Genomic DNA, 17,390 nt, shown 5'->3' with positions numbered 1-17,390 from the left:
AATCCCAGCACCTTGGGAGGCAGAGGCGGGCAGATTATGAGGCCAAGAGTTCAGGACCAGCCTGGCCAACCATGGTGAAACCCTATCTCTACTAAAAATACAAAAATTAGCCAGGCATGGTGGTGGATGCCTGTAATCCCAGCTACTTGGGAGGCTAAGACATGAGAATAGCTTGAACCCAGGAAGCAGAGGTTGAAGTGAGCCAAGATCATGCAATTGCACTCTAGCCTGGGACAGAGTGAGATTCCATTTCAGAAAAAAAGAAAAAAAAAAGAAATCACAGGAGAGAATAGTGACTGGAAAAATAACATTAACGGTAATTAACTATAAAACAAAGATATAAAACAGAGTAGTCTGGTGTGTTCAAAGGTTTACCAAAATACTTGGTTTCCCACGTTCTTGGTGCACTTGGGAGAAAGTGGAAACACTATTTTTTTTACTTTTCTGTCTGGGAAAAATCAGTCTCAATTTTGATTGTGTTTCTGAGGGAATCTTAAACCGGGTGAGATGACATGTGATGGGTTTTTAATTAGACATTACCATTATAACCAGGAGTCCTGAATAGTGATAGATTTATTCATTTGTTGAATAAAAACAGTAACTGAAGTGAACAGTACCTTGAGAACTGTCGTTTAAAACTAAGAAAGAAAAAATTGAGATTTGTTAAAATATGACAAAAGTTTATTCAGGAGAAGATAATGAATTCACTGTAATTTTCATACAAGGTTGGTAAAGTTAATTTCCAGCTCTCAATTTTTATGATAGTTCTTAAAAATCATCAGACTATCTAACATTTTTCTTAACCAGAAACTTATGTGTTGCTTCTCTGTGTATTTTCTGCCTCTTTCTCTCTGAAATACTTCTCTTGAAGGGCAGGAGACTTGCCCGTCTTGTTTGTGATTATATTTCCAGTGTCTATAAAAGTCCTGGGGTTTTAGTGTATACCTAACAAATATTTTTGAATAAAGTGAAGTTTTTCTCATACTACCATTTCACTTGCCATCCTGATTTCCTCTATCAAATCAAAGTAGTAGGAATAGCAAAATGTCTATAAACTCAATGGTTACCTAAAATTATAAATTTTATAGAAAATTTAATGAATAAATATATTTTTGAACATTTAATTTAATTGAGAGATTTTCAGACATTTTATTTAATGTAACTCATAAAAGTTGTTAATAGTTTACAGTTTCACAGTTTTCTCAGTGAAGAAAAAGGATTGAGAAAACTTAGTATTATACCCAACGTCAAATGACATGTTTGTGGAGTATGATAGATGTTAACATAAGTATCTCACTTCAAAAGGAAGAAGGAAGAAGATAAAGGGCAAGACGTAATGGAGGCTAGGAGGAAGAAGACAGAAGAAAAACTAACCCTCTTAGAATAAACACTTTACCTCATCATAATTTTCATAAGAATTTGATCTGAGAAACTTCATTCCCATTTCACTTAAAAGAGAGTTTGCATAATTTCTGCAAGTGACTCACAGCTAAAAGCTAGTGGAGCTGGCATTTGAACTTGGATATTTTAAATTCTGAAGCCCATGTTGTTTTGGTTATATCATAATCTTTGACAGTAAGAGAGAAAGGCAGAATACACTGGGCTTCATTTATAACCCAAGCTGACTTTCTGAACAATATATTTGGGCTGGTTCTTTCAGTCATGGTAAATTGAGAGATACAGTGTTCTTTCTTTTTTACGGATCCTCGTGTTTCAGCTAGCTGGAGTTACACTGTTTGCATTTACCTATTATACTAAAAATGAAATTATGAGGAAATTAGAAACACTAAGCTATTGTCTCTTAAACATAAAATTACTATTGTAATTAATTGTTTCCTCTCACATTTGAGAACCTGTCAGAGAACCATCGTTTATAAAAACAAACAAAAAAGATTTTTTTCTTTTATTGTTTTCTGCCTTTTCAGAGCATCTACATGTACAGATACCATAAAAGTCTAAAGAAATCCACCCTGAAATTAGCGTAGGTAATTATCTATGAAATAAAACTGGAATGTGATATGACAGTATGTGCATTTCACATTAAAGATGTTTTTGAGTCTTGTATTTTCAACTGATAAAGGCAGAACAGTCTTAACAAGCTGTGTCTACTCTAAGTTTTCACATCTGTCTGTCTTTCTTACCTGTGCTGTATTCCATTGATTCATGTCACCACCAACAATATTCATTGTAGACTCTGATAAAGGTTTCTATCATTGGATTATTGGGTCAGTGATGTATATAATTGCATCAAGTAAAAAGTCAAAAGCTATAGAAGCCAAAATTAGCTTTGAGTGCAGGGTAAAAAAGAAGCAACTGCAGCAATACAGAATCAAAGCAGATTCTATTGTCATGATGTGATGTTTTACAAAGGTTAATTGCATACAGTTAAACTGAGAGCAAATATAAATGTTGTTTTTCCAAGTACCACATTTTTAAGCTTTGCTATGAAATTTTTGATACACAGTCCTTTGTCTGCCTCTAAAATAAGATGAATATTATATATCTCGCAACATCCTGGGATGGGTGATTTTAGCTGTTGAATGGAATTGGCTATTGGCTGGTAAAAAAGAGAACAAATAGGGACACTACTCTCTGCTATTATCCTCTCACCCACATGGGTCACTAGTTCTCAGGAACAATGCTGGCTTTTTCCTCATATCAGAATGCTCCTTTGACTTGACTCAAGTAGAAAAATAATGGCAATTGTCACAGTTTTAACTCTTCTAGCATAAGCTATTGCATTAGCAGTCTATTTATTTCCAACTTCTCACCCTCTGTTAAGAAGCAGATGACATCTGTGAAGGAATTGCTCTACAGAAGAGCCCAGGAGACTTAAAAAAAAAATGTGAGAAATGCAAGTCCCAAGGCCTTTACTCATGAGTATAGGAGGAAGAATTATGAGTTTCAATCAGGAATAGGGTGGCACAAGGATAACTTCAAACTGATTTTGACTTTTGAAAACATAGCTATGTGTGAGTTTGTGCACTAGTGTGTGTGAGACTATGTCATAGGCAGGAAGTAACCACAGCCTGGTTCCCAATTCAGAGGCAACTATCTAAAGTATTTTTTCCTAGTGGGGGAAATTTCCACAATGGCAACTGTATTAGTCCATTTTCACACTACGGTAAAGAACTGCCTGAGATTGAGAACTTTATAAAGGGAAGAGGTTTAATTGACTCACAGTTCAGCATGGCTGGGGGACCTCAGGAAACTTACAATCATGGCAGAAGACAAAGGGGAATCAAGGCACCTTCTTCACAAGGTGGCAGGTAGGAGAAGCGCTAAGCAAAGTGGGGACGGCACCTTATAAAACCATCAGATATTGTGAGAACTCAGTCACTGTCAGGAGAACAGCATGGGGGAAAATGCACCCCATGGTCCAATTACCTCCAGCTGGTCTCTCCTTAGACATGTGGGGATTATAAGGATTATGAGGATTATACCTTACGATGAGATTTGAGTGGATTTGAGAGATTTGGGGATACAAAACCTAACCATATCAACAACAAACTCAGCTGATGGTATAAACATACTGTAATGTACTTAAGAGTTTCCACTCTCTCTGTTTATCAATTCCCTATCGGAGATATTAATACTAAATATAAGAAAAGCTACAAAATATTATTCAGGTACTGTAGATTTGTTTTACAAATTCTGACTCTAATACTTTCCAAATAATATGTTATTATACCTATCATAAAGATGGTGAAACTGAGTTTCAAAATGGTTAAAAAGTTGCCAACATCACATAGCCAGTAGAACTGTACAAAAACACAAAGTCTTTGTTTCGATAACGGATGCTTGAATGTTATAGAAGAGGATCACATACTGTGTGCTATTAAAAACAAACTCTCTGCCATTTTTCTTTTACATATTTTATGCTTTGAGTTTCTCAGTTCTTCCCTCTTCTATCCATAATTGTTCACGAGAATGCCCCTATTGAAAGGAATCTCAGAAATGTATAAATGAGCAGATGATTCTTCTTCCTCTGAAGCTTCAGTGGAGACACGCCACTTTCACTCTTACAACTAGTTCAATGAATCTCACCTAATAGATGCGCCAAGTCAATATCAGTCTTGTTTCTTCCTCCCGTATGGAGACTTCCGTGAAACTGCTTAGCTAGTAACTTTGTTTTCTTTTATCATAAAACGGTCTTTGGACATACAATTTATGTATCATTCCCTGCATCAGAAATTGTTTCTTTAACCCAGAGAAAAGTAACAGTGATGATAAATTTTAGAATTTATCATCTCTAAAAATGCTGTCATCATAATTGATTATCTTAATATATTATTATGCAGTAATATTGTAATTGGTATACATCTAAAAGGCATAATTATTTATAAAAATATTTGTCAAAAAATAATCATTGGTACTTTCATCTTGTACCACCATGAATGAAGATATAAACAATTTTTTAAATTCCTTATTCAGAGGACTGTTTGAGAGTTGTTATTTTATTTAAATTAACGGTGTACTATAAATACAGAATTTCAAGTTGGAGGGAATCTTTAAAATAATCTGTTCCAGCAGTCTAATTTCAAATGAGGTTCAGTGAAGTAAAACTATATTTAAAAGGTTGCATAGCAAGTTAGAGATGAAAGCAACACAGGAATCTAAACCTCTGGAATCCTAAGCCAGTTATATCACAGCACCAGCCTTGAAGAATTGTCATACTGAATGGCATCTACTACTGATTAAATGCTGTGTTTTAGAGATCCTCTATAGGCCTGTCATACTACATGAGATTTAATTGGGATTCTTCAAAACATGATGTCATCCTGTGGTAGGTGTATTTTAGCTGTATTTAAACCATGTACGTGAGACTATGTAGTGGTATAATAGGCAATGCCAAGTCAAGTTCAGAGAGTTTCAAAGTGAACTTATAATAATTTATAGTACTCAGTCTCTTTGTAGAACTTCTTCTGGGTACTACTAAGCACTAGTGACTGTAATTAAAATGTGAGCTGAATTTGTCACAATTTGGTTGCTAAAGACTTATTTTGACTAAGTTAATGCACTGTAAGAGGTCCTAAGAGTTTAGTTTTACTTCACAATTCATCACATAGGATTTGCTGTAACTTACTTTCACCAAGAGTTTAGTTGCCTTAGCAATAAAATGTAGTTAATCACAGTACGTGACTTAATGAATTATGAGAATGAAATTAAGTGTTTCACAGTGCGTTGAGACACAAAAAACTATAATAAACAAACCTGGGCTAGTGGCTCTCTTACCTAAACTCAACTTATAGATGCCACATAAGCAAGAGAAAGAGAGAGGTTGAAGGATGATAGAATGTAGTGCATGCACGCACACACACACACACACACACACACACACACGATCCTTGGAGAAAAAATTGTGTTTACTTTCCAGTGGAGAATTGGGAACATAATGGTAGTTCAGTACATTATAGAAAGAGCACAGGCTACAGAAGAGATTTCTAGCCATCTATTACTAAGGGATCAGATATCTACAATGTTCTAAAAGCATACATTTGAATGTTATGCAGCAGTCTGACATATTAAAAATCTGCACATAGCTACATGGATACATTTTAATGTGCAATATTGAGTAAAATATACATTATGCATAGCAAAATATTTGTGTAAACTCATCATATGCACACACAAAACAATACATTTTTTTTTCTACCACAAACATATATTTACAATCAACTGAGTTTCTACAGGAAGAAGAGAAATGCCTTGTGCAGTGAGTTTTTTTAAAAAAAGAAAATAATGAAATAGAACAAGGGAGGAGGCTTAACTTTTCTATACCAATAATGTTCCATGAACTAAGGAATATCATTACCTCCAACCCACAAATTCTACCAAGAAAAAGGAAGGAGCGGCAGGCAAAAGAGTAGGAAAGGAGGGAGTGCTCCTCAAAATTAGGTTATTCCTCACCTGTCTTCACTATCGCTATAGAAGAGTATCCCAGGACAGCTCCATAGTAACCATTCCAATGATGCATGGGAACTTTAGCGAGTAAAAATTGTCATTTTATTTTATTGATATCTGAATTCACATGTACACATATACACACCTATACATATTTGTACAAATATTTGTAATACAAAAATTTCACTCATGTCTTTACAATCTGCTTTGAGAATAAAGGTGTTACTAAAAATTGTGAGTGGTCCATTTTCGATATCTGACCTCTAACAGCTTTCAAGCCCCACTCTTTTTCCGCTCTCACCTCACATCTAGACAAGCCGTTAGGAAAGCCCGCACACACTCCCTTTTTCAGCACTGGTGGGAAACTCGAACAAAGCAAACCCACACTCTTATGCAAGACCCCTCACCTGGGCCGAGAACTCTAACTCCTATAAAACCCTAAGTCAGTCCCTCTCCTCCTGATGTCTCAAGCCACATTTGAACCTTCCTGGGAGCCCATCCTGCTCTCTAGAGAAGGCATTATTAAGAGAGTAGTACATCTTTAGACTTTCTTGACATGCGTGGCATCATCAGTCTTGAAATTCAGTCCAAATTTTGCGGAGTGGAGTTGATCCTCCTCCTTTGCAGAAAAACCACAAATCGAAAGGGCAAATAAAATAATCACAGAAACTAATTTCCATTCCCATCGTTAGCATCATAATGCTGGCCTGAGAAGCCAGCACATAGTAAAATAAAGTGGCTAAACAGATATGCATTGATTACCTTTTATCCTTCTGCTTGAAATTGGCATTAAATCTAAGGGCAACAGAAAAACCTTTTTATGATTTTATCTCTACTTCGTTTTGAATAAAATAAAAATAGCACTTAGGCAAAATAAGTCTTTTCTAAGCCTCAGGGAATATATTACTATGGTAACACGATCCCCAACAGAAATAGCAACACTGATCTCGACATAGTCATAGGATTACTTTTCTCTCGATAAGCCCCAGTAGTATATAGATAAGATGTGCAAAGACTTTAAGCAGAAAACCTAAGCTATAATTTCACGCAACCTCATAATGAGGTTATGTAAAGGTTTACCCTTGCAGTCACTATGCAAAAGCATCCAAAACTCCTTTTTGGACGATGCATTTTTACATGGTAATAAGGGTACAAAGCCATAGTTGCTTTTTTAGGGCACATCAGCAGAATTGAAACTCTGTAAGATACTCTTTACTTTTAAGTCGGCAGCAACTCTGTGTCTTCAATCAAAACACAAAAGCAACAACAAAGTATCTTGCACCTTTCTAGAGAAAACACTAAAAAGGGATTTTAAAAGTTCAATTTAAGGCCAGATATAGTGGCTCACACCTGTAATCCCAGCACTATGAGAGGCCAAGGCAGATAGATCACTTGAGGCCAAGAGTTTGAGATACGGAAAGTTATTGTATATCATCCTTATACATTTGAATAATATTTTAGATATGTCCTTTTTTCATTTTAATTTAGATAGGTTCCGTTATCTCCCCAGAGTTCATTTTCTGAATAGTTTGAGCAGGTACCTCTACATGGTTTTCTCCCCACAGAGGTGTCTTAATCCTATAACTTTATATTTTCCTTCATCTCTCTGCTTTGTAGTTTAAAACAGTTTTGCACACAGCCCACTCCACCTTCAACAAAAAATAACTCTGGGTGTTGGCATGGTTATTTTTGGTGTCATTGTACAACAGTTCCTTGAGGTCAATCATTATTCCTATAAAGAGTGAAAAGCAGGTATAGCTTAGTGACTTTTAAGAGCCTAATTTAACATCAATCAATACAAATTTGGTAATTTTGATAGTGCTACTCACTTCTGTCAACTTTGACAAGATATGAGATTTATTCCATTTGGACATTTACTTAAAACCTCTCTCCTCCTTCATAAATAAGTCTCAAAACACATCTGAGGAATTGAAAGGACAGATATTGTTAGCTGATTATTCAGCCAAGGAAATTGAGGCACAGGGAAGTCAAGCTATTTCCCAATGACCTCATAGCTGATGAATGGAAAGTTCAGGGTTCAGCCCAAGCCATCTGACTGCCAAAGTAGCAGCCTCTTTAAAACACACAGCACTGTCTCTCTCTTGGCCTCATGTCTTCAATTGTTAATTTTTTTAAGTCTTTTTGCTTTTGCTAAGATCCAAACTTCCCTTTAAACATGAACGGGAATGTGTAAGTATCTGTGAAAGAATGATCAGATAGAAAGGTTATAGAGAAAAATGAAAGAAGAGAATTAAGGATAAAATAATCTTTGCTAAGGGGAAGACCCCATGGTACAAATGTTACAACAAGTTTGCTCAGGGTTTTCCGTAGCTTTTTCTAGCAGAATCTGATCTCAAACAGGAAGACCATAAACTCATTTTAACCTTAAAACATAAACAGCTGATAACAGATTAAGGTGTTACTACTGCTTCTCAGGAAAGCTGTACCTTAACAGATGAAATTCCTTAAAATAATGTCTTCCACATAGTGGAATTTCAGCTATCATCAAGTAGTTGGAAGATGTTAGAAGGATGAAGAAGAGTGTCTCTGCTGGTCTCTGAGAATTCACTCAGTAGGAATTTTTCAACCCAGGCTTTTACCCTTTCTGTGTTGTTGTTTTGTGTTGTAGTTTTGATGGCTTGGATGAACACCATTCTATAGGCTAACCCCAAATATTGTCCATCTTACCTTCATATGCTTCAGTTGTGTGAAGTTAGAAAACACTACTTGAATTGAAAAAATAAAATGATGCTAAGAATAATCTAATCTAATTGCTTCATTTTGAATTAGCCTTTAAAAACACAGTCTTTATCTTGAGTTCTAAATATTTTATCTCCTCTGGAGATTTTTATGTGCTAAAAGAAAATAGTAGCTGAAAGCATTTGTTTGGAGAAGCGAATAGAAATAAGTGAAAAGAAACAACAAACTCCAACCGATACACTGTTTGTCATGGTTACCTAAACCACTGGTTCCAAATCCTGTCTGGTTGTTGTTTCCTGGGGAAGCACTGATTTATTTTTTTCTTAGTTGATGTTCTTGCATGGCTATCTGTATTTTTAAAAGCTCTTTCAGACCATCCTAATGTGCAGTTAGATTTGACAAGCAGTGATGTAGACAATTCCTATAATAATAGAGTCCAAATTAGCTGGATGGTGGTAAAAAACATGTTCTTCCCTATGTAAGTATAAAGTCCCTACAATTCTTAAGTTTTTACAATAGTAAACATCCATTACTGCTACATCATTTGTGATGTCTTCAATTTTACTTTTACATATGTCATCAATTCTAAATATTGTGATTAATAGTGGTTTAATTAATTGTCTTTTAAACTGTTTAAGAAAAGGAATAAGCAGTATTTTATAAACACCTATTAGCCGGGCGCGGTGGCTCTCACCTGTAATCCCAGCACTTTGGGAGGCCAAGGCAGGCAGATCACAAGGTCAGGAGACAGAGACCATCCTGGCCAACATGGTGAAACCCCGTCTCTACTAAAATACAAAAAAATTAGCCGGGTGTGGTGACATGTACCTGTAATCCCAGCTACTCAGGAGGCTGAGGCAGGGGAATCACTTGAACACAGGAGGCAGAGGTTGCAGTGAGCCGAGATCGCACCACTGCACTCCAGCCTGTGCAACAGAGCAAGACTCCATCTCAAAAAAACAAAAAACAAACAAAACAGAAAACAAAAAAAACTACTATTTCCCATTTCTGTGCTTTCCACTCTTACTAGTAGGTCCAGATCTCCTGTTATCATTTTGCTGAGTCCGAAGAATTTCCTTTAGTCACTAATGATGCATTCTCTCAGTTTTTATTTTTCTTCATCTAATTTTTAGAATACTCTTTTTTATTCATGAAAAATGATAGGTTGACTTTTTCTTTTACTTATCAGTAGTTATTATAGATTTTAGAAGAGCCACTGACATGTACACAATGGAATTTATTAGTGATAATTCCTACGTAATTATTTACTCCATCTCTTCATATCAAATTTTCTCTAGGCTGTTCGATTTTTCTGATTTTCAATGGTCTTTTTGAGTTCCACATTAGGGCATGGACATGGAAAAATTAAGTTAGTATTCTTGGTATCACGGTTAATTTTCCCAGCACTCAGACTTAAAGTGAGTGCACTAGTTTTGGTTTTTGTAAGACCAGGGAATGAAGTTTCCTTCCTTTTTCTTCTCCATGGCGATCTAGATCAAAACAAAGTAAACTGGGTCCCTATGTCTTTTTGAGTGTGGTTGATAGTCAAATTGAAAATCTACTCTTAGTTTAGTCCTTCAAATTGCTTTAACAACTGACTCTGCTTTTAAATCAACTGAAACTTTAAAAACAACCTCCAGCCACTTTTACATGAATACCTATTGCACAAGAAAAAGTCACATCTCTGCAAATTCCTTGACTGGTACACACCATGTCAGGGCCTTCAAAAGCCTGTAAATGCCATTGTAGTATTACTATTATTTTTCTCTGAGAAATTACAGAGTACAAAAAAGCCCCAAGATTTGAAGCCAGGAAATATATTTGTAATTTTCATGACATCAGTTTATATAATAGTTCCAAGAATCTCCACAAGTCCCACTCAAGATAAATATGAAGAGATCCATATCTCAGCACACCACAAATTGCCCAAATCAGAGATTGAAAAAAATCCATAGGAATAAAAGATACATTGTATACAGCAGAGGAAAATGATGAGATCAACTTTTATCAGAAACATTGCAAGCCAGAAAATAAGAGAAAAAAACTTACAATAACTGTCAACAAGAAAAAGTCACCCTAGAATTTTCTGTGAATAGAAAATATTCTTCTAAAAATTAGATGAAACAAAAATAAGTAAAAGCTGAGATAATGTGTCATTAGAAAGTCTCTTTATAAGAAATACAAAAGGAAATTCTTCAAGCTGAGCAAAATGATAACAGGAAATTTAGATCTACTAGAAGGAATGGAAAGCACACAAATGGTAAGTGGTGTTTATAAATATTACTTTTCCCTTTTCTTAAATAGTTTAAATGACAATTAACTTAAACACTCTCACTCACAATATTTTGAGTTCACAGTTGCAAAAAGAAGTTGCAACCACTAGAGGTCAGACATTTAAATCTGCAATATGATACTTCATATTACTAAATGCTAAAATCATCCCGTTTAGAATTCTGTGTTCTGATTTTCAAAGTATTTTCTAAGTTTTCTTTATTACTAAAAGTCCCTGCAATCCAGGAATGCAGAAAGATGGAAGGAACACCATCAGCAGGGTGATTTTCTGATGATTTCCTAAAAATAAAATATAAATAAAGTAACTATTTGATGTATAGCAGTTGGCATATTTCAAAGTACTTTCACATACATGATCTAGTTTAACCACAGGTTAGAGAACTCTGTAAGCATTTCTAGGTCTACCAGGAGTCTTGGGTTTTGAACGCCATTTCCCAATGGACACAATTTTTTTTCTTTTTTTTCTTATTACACTTTAAGTTCTGGGATACATGTGCAGAACGTGCAGGTTTGTTACATAGGTGTACATGTGCCATGGCAGTTTGCTGCACCCATCAACCCATCATCTACATTAGGTATTTCTCCTAATGTTATCCCTCCCCTTTCTTCCCACCCCCCGACAGGCCCTGGTGTGTGATGTTCCCCTCCCTGTGCCCATATGTTCTTATTGTTCAACTCCCACTTATTTTTTTATACTTTAAGTTCTAGGGTACATGTGCACAACGTGCAGGTTTGTTACATATGTGCCATGTTGGTGTGCTGCACCCATTAACTCGTCATTTACATTAGGTATATCTCCTAATGCAACTCCCACTTATGAATGAGAACATGCAGTGTTTGGTTTTCTGTTTCCGTGTAAGTTTTCTGAGAATGATGGTGTCCAGCTTCATCCATGTCCCTGCAAAAGACATGAACTCTTTCTTTTAATGGCTAGATAGTATTCCATGGTGTATATGTGCCACATTTCCTTTATTCAGTCTAACATTGATGGGCATTTGGCTTGGTTCCAAGTCTTTGCTATGGTGAATAGTGCTACAATAAACACATGCATGCATGTGTCTTTATAGCAGAATGATTTATAATTCTTTGGGTATATACCCAGTAATGGGATGGCTGGGTCAAATGCTATTTCTAGTTCTAGATCTTTGAGGAGTTGCCACACAGTCTTACACAATGGTGGAACTAGTTTACACTCCCATCAACTGTGTAAAAGCCTTCCTATGTCTCCACACCCTCTCCAGCACCTGTTGTTTCCGGACTTTTTAACGATCACCATTCTAACTGGTGTGAGATGGTATCTCCTTGTGGTTTTGATTTACATTTCTCTAACGACCTGTGAGGATGAGCTATTTTTCTTGTTTGTTGGCTGCATAAATGTCTTCTTTTGAAAAGTATCTGTTCATATCCTTCACTCACTTTTTGATGGGGTTGTTTTTTTCTTGTGAATTTAAGTTCCTTGTAGATTCTAGATATTAGCCCTTTGTCAGATGGATAGATGGCAAAAATTTTCTCCCATTCTGTAGGTTGCTGTTCACTCTGATGATAGTTTCTTTTGCTGTGCAGAAGCTCTTTAGTTTAATTAGATCCTATTTGTCTGTTTTGGCTTTTGTTGCCATTGCTTTTGGTGTTTTAGTCATGAAGTCTTTGCCCATGCCTATGTCCTGAATGGTATTGCCTAGGTTTTCTTCTATGGTTTTCATGGTTTTAGGTCTAACATTTAAGTCTTTAATCCATCTTGAGTTAATTTTTGTATAAGGTATAAGGAAGTTTCCAGTTTCTGTTTTCTGCATATGGCTAGCCAGTTTTCCCAACACCATTTATTAAATAGGGAATCCTTTCCCCATTGCTTGTTTTTGTTGGGTTTGTCAAAGCTCAGATGGATGTAGATGTGTGTTGTTATTTCTGAGGCCTCTGCTCTGTTCCATTGGTCTACATGTCTGTTTTGGTACAAGTACCATGCTGTTTTGGTTACTGTAGCCTTGTAGTATAGTTTGAAGTCAGGTAGCATGATGCTTCCAGCTTTGTTCTTTTTGCTTAGGATTGTCTTGGCTATACGGGCTCTTTTTTGGTTCCATATGAAATTTAAGGTAGTTTCTTTCTAATTATGTGAAGAAAGTCAATGGTAGCTTGATGGAGATAGCATTCAATCTATAAATTACTTTGGGCAGTATGGCCATCTTCACAACATCGATTCTTCCTATCCATGAGCATGGAATGTTTTTCCCTTTGTTTGTGTTCTCTCTTATTTCCTTGAGCAGTGGTTCATAGTTCTCCTTGAAGAGTTGTATTCCTAGGTATTTTATTCTGTTTGTAGCAATTGTGAATGGGAGTTTGTTCATGATTTGACTATTATTGGTGTATAGAAATTCTTGTGATCTTTGCACATTGATTTTGTATCCTGAGACTTCGCTGAAGTTGCTTATCAGCTTAAGGAGTTTTTGGGCTGAGACTATGGGGTTTTCTAAATATACAATCACGTCATCTGCAAATAGAGATAATTTGACTCTCTCTTCCTATTTGAATACCCTTTATTTGTTTCTCTTGCCTGATTGCCCTGGCCAGAACTTCCACAGTACTATGCCGAATAGGAGTGATGAGAGAGGGTATCCTTGTATTGTACCTGTTTTCAATGGGAATGCTTCCAACTTTTGCCCATTCAATACGATATTGGCTGTGGGTTTGTCATAAATAGCTCTTATTATTTTGAGATATGTCCCATCAATAACTAGTTTATTGAGTGTTTTTAGAATGAAGAAGTGTTGAATTTTATCAAAGGCCTTTTCTGCACCTATTGAAATAATCATGTGGGTTTTGTCATTGGTTCTGTTTATGTGATGAATTACGTTTATTGATTTCTGTGTGTTGAACTAGCCTTACATCCAAGGGTTGAAGCCAACTTGGTCATGGTGGGTAAGCTTTTTAATGTGCTGCTGCATTCAGTTTGCCAGTATTTTATTGAGGATTTTTGCATCAATGTTCATCAGGGATACTGGCCTGAAATTTTCTTTTTTTGTTGCGTTTCTGCCAGATTTTGGTATCAGGATGATGCTGGTCTCATAAAATGGTTAGGGAGGAGTCCCTCTTTTTCTATCGTTTGGAATATTTTCAGAAGGAAAGGGACCAGCTCCTCTTTATACCTCTGGTAGAATTAGGCTGTGAATCCATCTGGTCCTGGGTTTTATTTGATTGTTAGCCTCTTAATTACTGCCTCAATTTCAGAACTTGTTATTGGTCTATTAGGGATTCAATTTCTTCCTGGTTTAGTCTTGGGAGGGTGTATCGGACTCAAATATTTTGAGTCTTCTGTCTTCAAGTGAGAGTCTATATGCTCTCTTCACCTTTTTGCATTCATTTTTGGTGGCTTCAACCATTAGCATATGTGCCAGAAGGTGGCCATGGGTACTCTGACATCAGCTCATAAAAGACCACGCATATTCTGCTTTGTTTGCTGGATCACTGAGCTGTCATATGTCTAACTCCTCTGAGACCACTGTGTTAAAGAAGCCGCATGTAGGCGCTCTGGCTGAGAATCCCAGTAGAGTTCAGCCTTTCAATCATCCTTGTCAATCTGGGGACACGTGAGTGAATAAGCCATCTTGGCAGTGGATCTTGCACTCTGAGGGGTCCTAATTGATCACTGGCAGTTATTGAAATCACCCCAGCCATTCTGGTCTTCCCAGCTTAAGCCACAGACATCATGGAATGGTATGGCTAGCTTATAAGTAACTCCCATTCTGCACTATCTGAATCCTTGATCAACTGATACTGTAAGCGTATCAAGTTGGTTGCTATTTTATGGCACTAAATTTGGAGTGATGTGTCAGGCAGCAATAGATAACTGGAACATCTAGGGAAATTAAGTGAGTTTCCCTACCTTCCTTTCTGCTTTGTTAAAGCTGAAATGTGTAAAATGTGGGTCAACCTGGGTAAATGATTTATTTGTCTCAATTACTCCCTGGGTAATAATCTTGTAAGGGTAGGGGATAAAAATATATAAAAAATTGTCTGCCACATGGTAAAAATACATCTTGAAAGATGTTTAAACGCAACTGAAAAATTGACAAATCTGTTTCTAAATTGAGGTTCCCCAAATAATCTCTCTTGCCGAAGAATTATTAATTTACCACCTCTATGGTTTTATACTGTTTGGATACAAAGTCAGTTTCTCATTTTAGCAGAACTATCAACTCACATCCAAGCTAATGATTTCCTTAGCACACTGTACGCTGTACATGAATTTCAAACAGTGCTAGTATGCACTTAAGCCATTATAATGGATACGCTGCTCTTGTTTTTATTCAACTAACGTCTGCATACTTGTGTTTGTTTTACTTAAAGTGAAAATAATTTGCTAAAGGTAAAAAATGTACAACTCTGCATTCATGTGTTCCTATGAAACTTAAAAGCAGACTAAAAATATCAAAGATTCTTTTTCCATTTAAAGACCAAAGCTTCCATAATTACTACAGATCTTTTTTTTTTCTGAATAAGAACCACAGAATTAGTTTCTGTGTCCACTGGAATAGCTTCTTTTCCACCCTCCACCCCAACCTCTACCCTTTAACTTTCTCTAATGAGATCACTTTTTTTGTTGTTCATTATATACTGAGAAGCTGTGACATCCAAACTCTTGTTCAGGTCCTACATGGCCTGAAATCCTGTAACTCACATAATTCCACTTTAACTTATCTAATTCCACTTTTTCTACAAGTATGTGTCCTTGGGAACAATAATAAAGATATAAAGAGTGTTGCACATTTGTTAGCATAAAAAGAAGAGGAGGTCTTTTCCATTATTCCCCGCAGTACTAACAGGGTATCCCAAGATTGTTTTGCATATAGGACAATAGAAGTGAATAAAAACCTTCATCAGATGCGTGTCTCTTAGAGAGGAAAGCAGAAACCCTCATGATATATGGGGAGAACAAGAAGAAGAAATAGGGGGACAACAAGAAGAAATTTTGTAACAATATTCGATTTCTGCAATTGGAAATTCATCACATAATATCATTATCTGGTGAAGTGGAGCAACAAAAGTTATTTTAGAACAAAATATGTTCAATGTATCTGAGAATAGCTGGAAGATTATGATTGAAAATTGAGGAATAACTCAATTTTGGTTGGCACTTTTCCTAGGAAGAAATCTGAAAAGGTTTTCAGATGTAGAGAGGAAGCATATATAGACCATGTACTATAAACACTGGAAATAGACAAAGGGATTTTGAGGACAGCATTGGACATAGACAAATCAGCAGAGAGGATATATCAGTGGAGAAACGGAGGTCTAAGCATGGGACCTGAGAGTATTTCTATTTCAGAGGGAAAGGATCCAAGGAAAGTGATAAATGGTTGATTACAAATTATGGCGTTATCATAATTTAGACCATTCTTTCAGCAGACCAAATGCTCCAGATGGGATGTTAAAATTTTAGTACTATGAAAGATGGATGGCTACAGAGTTCTTTTAATTGCAGCAATTATCCATCCCTTCATCTTACAGTCTAATCTGGAAGAATATTAAAAGTTATTTGTGGGCAGGAGACAGATGATGAGTAGGGTCTTAATTACCCCTCAAACAAAATCATCCAGAACCAAATGAGAGAGAAGATGTATGGCATAATGTCAACAGCGTCAGGGGGTGAGAAGTAAGGGGTGTATAAATGTGGAGGGAACCAAAGAATGAAATCAGACTGCAGAAGTTATTATTTCCAACTATTTCTTTGAAGTAGAAAAAATTCAGTCATAATTTCTAGCCACATGTCACTCTTTTATGTCAGTGTAGAAAAAACCCTCAGAAACCCAGATTTTAAAAATGAAGCTATTCATGTATCGGCTACATACATGAAAAAATGGGACTAGATTTTTCAACTTTTATCCAGATTTGGCATTGCTTATTGTGGCTCATATGTATCAGCTGTAGAATATTTTATGTAAGAGTGCATCATTAATCTTCAGTTGATTGGCATTTTGAAACACAGGTAAAATGCCTAACATTTTTATATAAGTTTTATATTGATTATTAATTTAATCAAAATATTATGGATGGTATCTGTGCTTCTAGAAACATTGTATACTATACTTTCTCCACTAGATGTCTCCAGAGAAATACAAGTAAATACTGCTAATAAAGATACTGTTAATAAGCACCCAGTTTTAAAATTGCGAAAGTACCCAGTTCAGTTAGGGTCAAATAGTTACACTGATTGACTATTTAATATAAGAGTGGACCTGACACTTGATAGGCTTTTAAATGATGTGAGAGCTTAAAGTTCTACAGGGAAGATGGCATAGGACTCACATTTATTTCAGAAAGCCTTTTGTCTTCCTGCTAAATGAGTTAACATTAAAGAAATATCACCTCATGTCTACTTTGGACTGCAGTTAATCATCTCTTTCTCTGAATATGATTTCATTATTTTAGACATGTTAGGCCAGAACATGAAGATTTATGGAGTATACAGAGGAAATCCATTGGAAGTATTATGTCAACAGGAT

The sequence above is a fragment of the Macaca fascicularis genome, chromosome 17 (assembly GCF_037993035.2).
Source record: "Macaca fascicularis isolate 582-1 chromosome 17, T2T-MFA8v1.1".
Classification (NCBI taxonomy): Eukaryota; Metazoa; Chordata; class Mammalia; order Primates; family Cercopithecidae; genus Macaca; species Macaca fascicularis.
Note: the sequence above shows the minus strand (reverse complement) of the source record.